Source organism: Magnolia sinica, chromosome 9 (genome assembly GCF_029962835.1).
Source record: "Magnolia sinica isolate HGM2019 chromosome 9, MsV1, whole genome shotgun sequence".
NCBI lineage: Eukaryota > Viridiplantae > Streptophyta > Magnoliopsida > Magnoliales > Magnoliaceae > Magnolia > Magnolia sinica.
The window spans coordinates 69,514,081-69,521,631 of NC_080581.1; the positions used below are offsets into that span (position 1 = coordinate 69,514,081).

Genomic DNA, 7,551 nt, shown 5'->3' on the forward strand with positions numbered 1-7,551 from the left:
AGAACCTGCTGTCATTGATAACTCATCTAAGCTTAATGCTGAAAGAAATAGTACATAAAATGCAATTAGAAAAAAATGAAACGATGCGTTTATTACAAATAGCAATCAAATTATATAATGCATCCCATATTCACATTTCTAAATAAACAATACTTCACTTTGCTCAACCATTCATAAGAATTACAACTAAGGCGTGCCCTCATGTATAAGAAACAAATACACTCCAACATATATGTATTCAATAATGCTTACATTTTTACAGAATTTTCTTCCTTCAGACGGTCAATTTCAGCAAATGTAAAAGATAGAGCTTCTTCTTTCCTTGAAACTGCAGATGTAACTTCTATGGACTTCGACACAAGATCACTTTCATCCTCCATTGACTTCTTTAGTTTGTCAGCCTATATAAAATAGCATTTGTAGACACAATCAATCAAGCATGCCTTTGTACACATCTCAAAAGGAAGAAAGACAAAAAAAAAAACACTTATATATGGAGAAATAAAACACTTATATATGGAGAAAAAAAATACTTAGGAAATCGGGTTCGTGTTTGAGATCGGGTTTAGTTTGGGTTTTCAAGTTTAGGTTTAGGTTAAGGAGTTGAGCTTAGGATTAGATGTAGGTTTAGGTTTAAGGATTTGAGAATACATTTAGGTTTTAGGTTTAGGTTTAGGTTTTAGGTTTAGGTTATAGGTTATAGCTTTAAGGAATTGAGAATAGGTTAAGGTTTAGGTTTAGGAAATCGGGTTCGAGTTTAAGATCGGGTTTAGTTTGGGTTTTCAAGTTTAGGTTTAGGTTTAGGTTAGGGAGTTGAGATTAGGATTAGGTGTAGGTTTAGGTTTAAGGATTTGAGAATACATTTAGGTTTTAGGTTTAGGTTTTAGGTTTAGGTTTAGGTTTTAGGTTATAGGTTTAGGTTTAGGTTTTAGGTTTAGGTTAAGGTTAAGTTATAGGTTATAGGTTATAGGTTAAGGTTTAGTTTATAGGTTTTAGTTTAGGTTAAGGTTATAGGTTTGGGTTTAGGTTAAGGTTTAGGTTATAGGTTATAGGTTAAAGCTTTAGGGAATTGAGAATAAGTTAAGGTTTAAGTTTAGGAAATCAGGTTCGGGTTTGAGATCGAGTTTAGTTTGGGTTTTCATGTTTAGGTTTAGGTTAAGGAGTTGAGATTAGGATTAGGTGTAGGTTTAGGTTTAAGGATTTGAGAATACATTTAGGTTTTAGGTTTAGGTTTAGGTTATAGGTTTAGGTTTAGGTTATATTTTATAGGTTATATGCTATAGCTTTAAGGAATTGAGAATAGGTTAAGGTTTAGGTTTAGGAAATCGGGTTCGGGATTGGGATCGGGTTTTGGTTTGGGTTTTCAAGTTTAGGTTTAGGTTGGAGTTGAGATTAGGATTAGGTGTATGTTTAGGTTTTGGAATTTGAGAATACATTTAGGTTTTAGGTTTAAGTTTAGGTTATAGGTTATAGGTTTAGGCTTAGGTTAATGTTAGGTTATAGGTTATAGGTTATAGGTTTTAGTTTAGGTTAAGGTTACAGGTTTAAGTTTAGGTTAAGGTTTAGGTTTAGGTTATTGGTTATAGGTTATAGGTTAAAGCTTTAGAGAATTGGGAATAGGTTAAGGTTTAGGTTTAGGAAATCGGGTTCAGGTTTGAGATCGGGTTTAGTTTGGGTTTTCAAATTTAGGTGTAGGTTAAAGAGTTGAGCTTAAGATTAGGTGTAGGTTTAGGTTTAAGGATTTGAGAATACATTTAGGTTTTAGGTTTAGGTTTAGGTTTAGGTTAAGGTTTAGGTTTAGGTTATATGTTATAGGTTATATGTTATAGATTTAAGGAATTGAGAATAGGTTAAGGTTTAGGTTTAGGAAATCGGGTTCGGGTTCGGGATCGGGTTTAGGTTTGGATTTTCAAGTTTAGGTTTAGGTTTAGGTTAGGGAGTTGAGATTAGGATTAGGTGTAGGTTTAGGTTTAGGGATTTGAGAATACATTTAGGTTTTAGGTTTAGGTTTAGGTTTAGGTTTTAGGTTATAGGTTTAGGTTTAGGTTTTAGGTTTAGGTTAAGGTTAGGTTATAGGTTAAAGGTTAAGGTTTAGGTTATAGGTTTTAGTTTAGGTTAAGGTTATAGGTTTAGGTTTAGGTTAAGGTTTAGGTTTAGATAGTCGGGTTCGGGTTTAAGATCGGGTTTAGTTTGGGTTTTCAAGTTTAGGTTTAGGTTAAGGAGTTGAGCTTAGGATTAGGTGTAGGTTTAGGTTTAAGGATTTGAGAATACATTTAGGTTTTAGGTTTAGGTTTAGGTTTAGGTTTTAGGTTTAGGTTAAGGAGTTGAGCTTAGGATTAGGTATAGGTTTAAGTTTAAGGATTTGAGAATACATTTAGATTTCAGGTTTAGGTTTAGGTTTAGGTTTTAGGTTAAGGTTAAGGTTATACGTTTAGGTTAGGTTTAGGTGTAGGTTATAGGTTATAGCTTTAGGGAATTGAGAATAGGTTAAGGTTTAGGTTTAGGAAATCGGGTTCGGGTTTGAGATCGGGTTTAGCTTGGGTTTTCAAGTTTAGGTTTAGGTTTAGGTTAGGGAGTTGATATTAGGATTAGGTATAGGTTTAGGTTTAGGGATTTGAGAATACATTTAGGTTTTAGGTTTAGGTATAGGTTTTAGGTTATAGGTTTATGTTTAGGTTTTAGGTTTAGGTTAAGGTTAGGTTATAGGTTATAGGTTATAGGTTAAGGTTTAGGTTATAGGTTTTAGTTTAGGTTAAGGTTATAGGTTTAGGTTTAGGTTAAGGTTTAGGTTTAGGTTATAGGTTATAGGTTATAGGTTATAGGTTAAAGCTTTAGAGAATTGAGAATAGGTTAAGGTTTAGGTTTAGGAAATAGGGTTCGAGGTTGAGATCGGGTTTAGAGTGGGCTTTCCAGTTTAGGTTTAGGTTAAGGAGTTGAAATTAGGATTTGGTGTAGGTTTAGGTTTAAGGATTTGAGAATACATTTAGGTTTTAGGTTCAGGTTTTGGTTATAGGTTATAGGTTTAGGTTTATGTTATATGTTATAGCCTTAAGGAATTGAGAATAGGTTAATGTTTAGGTTTAGGAAATCGGGTTCGGGTTCGAATCAGGTTTAGGATTGGATTTTCAAGTTTAGGTTTAGGTTTAGGTTAAGGAGTTGAGATTAGGATTAGGTGTAGGTTTAGGTATAGGGATTTGAGAATACATTTAGGTTTTAGGTTTAGGTTTAGGTTTTAGGTTATAGGCTTAGGTTTAGGTTTTAGGTTTAGGTTAAGGTTAGGTTATATGTTATAGGTTATAGGTTAAAGTTTAGGCTATAAGTTTTAGTTTAGGTTAAGGTTATAGGTTTAGGTTTAGGTTAAGGTTTAGGTTTAAGTTATAGGTTAAAGCTTTAGGGATTTGAGAATAGGTTAAGGTTTAGGCTTAGAAAATCGGGTTCGGGTTTGAGATCGGGTTTAGTTTGGGTTTTCAAGTTTAGGTTTAGGTTAAGGAGTTAAGCTTAGGATTAGGTGTAGGTTTAGGTTTAAGGATTTGAGAATACATTTAGGTTTTAGGTTTAGGTTAAGGTTATAGGTTTAGGTTAGGTTTAGGTGTAGGTTAAAGGTTATAGCTTTAGGGAATTAAGAATAGGTTAATGTTTAGGTTTAGGAAATCGGGGGTTTGAGATCGGGTTTAGTTTGGGTTTTCAAGTTTAGGTTTAGGTTACGGATTTGAACTTAGGATTAGGTGTAGGTTTAGGTTTAAGGATTTGATAATACAGTTAGGTTTTAGGTTTAGGTTTAGGTTTAGGTTTTAGGTTTAGGTTAAGGTTATAGGTTTAGGTTAGGTTTAGGTGTAGGTTATAGGTTATAGCTTTAGGGAATTGAGAATAGGTTAAGGTTTAGGTTTAGGAAATCAGGTTTGGGTTTGAGATCGGGTTTAGTTTGGGTTTTCAAGTTTAGGTTTAGGTATAGGTTAGGGAGTTGAGATTTTGATTAGGTGTAGGTTTAAGTTTAGGGATTTGAGAATATATTTAGGTTTTAGGTTTAGGTTTAGGTTTTAAGTTTAGGTTAGGTTTAGGTGTAGGTTATAGGTTATAGCTTTAGGGAATTAAGAATAGGTTAAGGTTTAGGTTTGGGAAATCGGGTTCGGGTTTGAGTCGGGTTTAGTTTGTGTTTTCAAGTTTAGGTTTAGGTTAAGGAGTGGAGCTTAGGATTAGGTGTAAGTTTAGGTTTAAGGATTTGAGAATACATTTAAGTTTTAGGTTTAGGTTTAGGTTTTAGGTTTAGGTTAAGGTTATCGGTTTAGGTTATAGGTTATAACTTTAGCAAATTGAGAATATGTTAAGGTTTAGGTTTAGGAAATCGGGTTCAGGTTTGAGATCGGGTTTTGTTTAGGTTTTCAAGTTTAGGTTTAGGTTTCAGGTTATAGGTTTAGTTTTAGGTTTTAGGTTTAGGTTAAGGTTAGGTTATAGGTTTTAGGTTATAGGTTTTAGTTTAGGTTAAGGTTATAAGTTTAGGTTTAGTTTAATGTTTAGGTTTAGGTTTAGGTTATAGATTATAGGTTATAGGTTAAAGCTTTAGAGATTTGAGAATAGGTTAAGGTTTAGGTTTAGGAAATCGGGTTCGGGTTTGAGATCGGGTTTAGTTTGGGTTTTCAAGTTTAGGTTTAGGTCAAGGAGTTGAACTTAGGATTAGGTGTAGGTTTAGGTTTAAGGATTTAAGAATACAGTTAGGTTTTAGGTTTAGGTTAAGATTATAGGTTTATGTTAGGTTTAGGTGTAGGTTATAGGTTATAGCTTTAGGGATTTGAGAATAGGTTAAGGTTTAGGTTTAGGAAATCGGGTTCGAGTTTGAGATCGGGTTTAGTTTGGGTTTTCAAGTTTAGGTTTAGGTTTGGGTTAGGGAGTTGCGATTAGGATTAGGTGTTGGTTTACGTTTAGGGATTTGAGAATACATTTAGGGTTTAGGTTTAGGTTTAGGTTAGGGAGTTGCGATTAGGATTAGGTGTAGGTTAAGGGTTAAGGATTTGAGAATACATTTAGGGTTTAGGTTTAGGTTTAGGTTTTTGGTTTAGGTTAAGGTTAGGTTATAGGTTATAGGTTATAGGTTAAGGTTTAGGTTAAGGTTGTAGGTTTAGGTTTAGGTTAATGTTTAGGTTTAGGTTATAGGTTATAGGTTAAAGCTTTAGGGATTTGAGAATAGGTTAAGGTTTAGGTTTAGAAAATCGGGTTCAGGTTTGAGATCGGGTTTAGTTTGGGTTTTCAAGTTTAGGTTTAGGTTAAGGAGTTGAACTTAGGATTAGGTGTAGGTTTAGGTTTAAGGATTTGAGAATACAATTAGGTTTTAGGTTTAGGTTTAGGTTATAGGTTTAGGTTATAGGTTATAGCTTTGGGGAATTGAGAATAGGCTAAGGTTTAGGTTTAGGAAATCGAGTTCGGGTTTGAGATCGGGTTTAGTTTGGGTTTTCAAGTTTAGGTTTAGGTTTAGGTTAGGGAGTTGAGATTAGGATTAGGTGTAGGTTTAGGTTTTGGGATTTGAGAATACATTTAGGGTTTAGGTTTAGGTTTAGGTTTTAGGTTATAGGTTTAGGTTTAGGTTTTAGGTTTGGGTTTAGGTTAGGTTATAGGTTATAGGTTATAGGTTAAGTTTTAGATTATAGGTTTTAGTTTAGGTTAAGGTTATAGGTTTAGGTTTAGGTTAAGGTTTAGGTTTAGGTTATTGGTTATAGGTTATAGGTTATAGGTTAAAGCTTTAGGGATTTGAGAATAGGTTAAGGTTTAGGTTTAGGAAATTGGGTTCGGGTTTGAGATCGGGTTTAGTTTGGATTTTCAAGTTTATGTTTAGGTTAAGGAGTTGAGATTAAGATTAGGTGTAGGTTTAGGTTTAACAATTTGAGAATACATTTAGGTTTTAGGTTTAGGTTTAGGTTTTAGGTTTTAGGTTTAGGTTTAGGTTATAAGTGTAGGTTATAGGTTTTGTTATAGGTTTAGGTTTAGGTTTAGGATTTGAGAATAGGTTTAGGTTATAAGTATAGGTTTAGGTTAGGTTATAGGTTAAGGTTTAGGGAATTGAGTTTAGGTCATAGGTTATAGGTTATAGGTTTAGGTTATTGGTTTTGGGATTTGAGAATAGGTTTAGGTTATAAGTATAGTTTTAGGTTAGGTTGTAGGTTAAAGTTTAGGGAATTGAGTTTAGGTTATAGTTTATAGGTTTAGGTTGTAGTTATAGGTGTTGGGATTTGAGAATAGGTTTAGGCTATAGGTTAAGGGTGTGGTCCCTGCAAATACAGATATAAACACGGCCTGCTCCAATTGGCTAGGCCCTTCCAATGCTGTCCATAGGAAATGGATAGCTTCATCATGGTCATTACAGTGGTTCCAATCTTTTAGGGACCCCCGCTCAACATCCGGATAGCTCCAATGCACATCTGGGTCTGCTCCATTAATTTCGAATAAATACATAAACATGGCCTGTCCAAATGGTCAGGCCCCTCCAATGCTGCCCATAGGAAATAAACAGTTTCATCATGGTCATAACAGTGGTTCCCATCTTCCAAGGACCCCCGCTCATCTGGATAGCTCTGACACACATCCGGGTCTGCTCCATTAATTTCGAGCAAATACATAAACACGGCCTGTCCCCGGGATCCACTGAATTCGTCTGATCCATGGATCCAAGGAAGCCGGATACTATAATTATTGACTGGAACATGAGAGCAGAGAAGTGTTGACTCACTTGTTCACTTTAACCCAAGTAACTTTTAGTGTTTCCTTCTTCTTTTCATCAAACTCTTCAATCACCTTCTTGATTTTTGACTTATCATTCTAAGAAGAGAAGAATACATTAAACAAACAACTTCAGACATAAACAAATTCAATTTTTTTTAAAAAAAAGATGAGATCCTTTACAGGCTGAGAAATACAACAATATACCTCAATGATATTTTTCTTGGATAATAAGTCATTGTATTCATCTTCAGCTTTCTCGAACATTGCCATAACTTTTTTGTTGACCCTCTTCTCAAGGCTGAAAGTAATCAATCAGATTAACTGAGATGCATGTCCATTAACCTTCCTCTTTAAAAAAAATGCAAAACCAAACATCAATTAGGTGTTGAATCATACTATTTCATTGTCATGGAAAAGAAAACAAAGAAGTGTGTGCTCTTGAATGCAAAACCAAACATCAATTGGGTGTTGAATCATACTATTTCATTGATTTTTCAGGGAAGCATGCTCTTAAATGACTGCGTCCTTCTCCATAATGAGCCTCTCCCTTTCGTTTTCAAAGTCATAAATCCTTTCACAATTGAATGCATTGAAATTTAAAAATAAGCATGTGCAAGAATGCACCAATTACAATAAGAAGTATGTGCAAGAATGCACCTTGTTGTCTATTGAAGATGAAATTAAATCAGTCTTGTTTTTGTTGGGATTGCTTTTGCCTACGTTGATGCTCAAATGCGAGACACATCCCATGGAAATATCTGCAGTTTCAGATCAAACCTATAAATCAATAGCAAAACAGAAGTGCAGTTTGGGTGCACAAGTGAGCAATGTACATACCAGCTG

General features: G+C 34.3%; 1 long non-coding RNA gene across 1 annotated transcript; it reads right to left on the reverse strand.

Moving 5' to 3' along the window:
* Positions 1–362: 362 nt before the first annotated feature.
* Positions 363–7,043, reverse strand: LOC131256433 (uncharacterized). The gene is made up of 3 exons (XR_009176813.1): positions 6,913–7,043; positions 6,716–6,804; positions 363–401 (listed from the first exon to the last, which is right to left on the reverse strand). It is a non-coding gene; the product is annotated as an uncharacterized LOC131256433 (long non-coding RNA).
* Between the last annotated feature and the right edge of the window lie 508 nt (positions 7,044–7,551).